We start from the raw sequence: 1,381 nt of genomic DNA on the forward strand, positions 1-1,381 counted from the left end.
ATGGCATCACTGACTCGATGGACGTTGAGTTTGAGCAAGCTCTAGGAGATAGTAAAGGACAGGGAAGCCTGGCATGCTGCAGTCCATGGGGGTCCCAAAAAGCAAAGCTTGACTTAGTGAGTAAACAACAATTCAACAACAGCCCATTAGCCTAGCATGTCATCAAGTGGTAAATTGTGTTTCTTCCTACACTTCGAGAAAATCTTTTTATTTTGTATTGAAGCACAGCCGATTAACAATGCTGCGATGGTTTCAGGTGGACGGTGAAGAGACTGAAGCTCGGAGAAAGGACACCCCTGGGATGGAGCCCCTTGGGGGTGATCACAGAGGTTACAATTCGGGGGGAGACATACGTAAGTGCAAACACCATGATGATTAACAGCTTCCTGGATTCATCTGGCCGTGCAGTGGTTGAGAATCCACGGCCAACGCAGGAGGCCCAGGCGCGATCTCTGCGGGAAGATCTTTGGAGCCAGAAAACCCACACACCACAGCCAGTGAGCCCGGGCTCCAGAGCCTGGGAGTCACAACCACTGAGGCCACGAGCAGCTTACTGAAACCCGCATGCCTGAGAGCCTGTGCTCTTCAGCAAGAGAGAAGAAGCTCCCAGTGGAAAGCAGAAAGTAGGTAAGAAGCCAAAGAAGAGAACAGCCCTTGCTCGTCGCAACTACAGAAAAGACACACAGCAGCGAAGACCTAGCTCAACCGAAGACAAAGATGAAACGTTTCTTCAAAAATGACAACTGAGGTTTTGCCTTGCTTCTGATTATAAAACGTATCTAACAGGACTTGCCCGGCCGTCCAGGGGTTAAAAATCCACCTGCCAATAAAGGGGAGACGGGTCTGATCTCCGGTCCGGAAAGACCCCACGTACCACACACGCTATGTCACCGTGAAATACATTAGCATAAACTACCGCTTTCCTGCAAAGGGAAGTAAGTCAGACAGAGAAAGACAAGTGCAGTGTATCATACTGCTGACATGTAGAGCCCAAAAGATAACACAAATCAATTTACAATGGACACAAACTAAGTTGTCCACTGACAGCAGATGGTTAAAGACGACGGGGTACAATATACAATAGAACATTACTTTCCCTAAAAAAGGGTGAAATACAGCTGTCGGCAGCCACACGGATGGACCGAGAGGTTGTCATGGACGTCCCTGGGGGCTCAGATGGTATAGAATCGACCTGCAATGCAGGAGACCCAGGCTTGATCCCTGGGTCAGGAAGACCCCCAGGAGGAGGGAAGGGCCACCTTGGAAGATGCCCTGGAGGAGGGAAGGGCCACCTTGGAAGACGCCCTGGAGGAGGGAAGGGCCACCTTGGAAGACCCCCAGAGGAGGGAATGGCCACCTTGGAAGATACCCTGGAGGAAGG

The sequence above is a fragment of the Oryx dammah genome, unplaced genomic scaffold (assembly GCF_014754425.2).
Source record: "Oryx dammah isolate SB20612 unplaced genomic scaffold, SCBI_Odam_1.1 HiC_scaffold_23, whole genome shotgun sequence".
Classification (NCBI taxonomy): Eukaryota; Metazoa; Chordata; class Mammalia; order Artiodactyla; family Bovidae; genus Oryx; species Oryx dammah.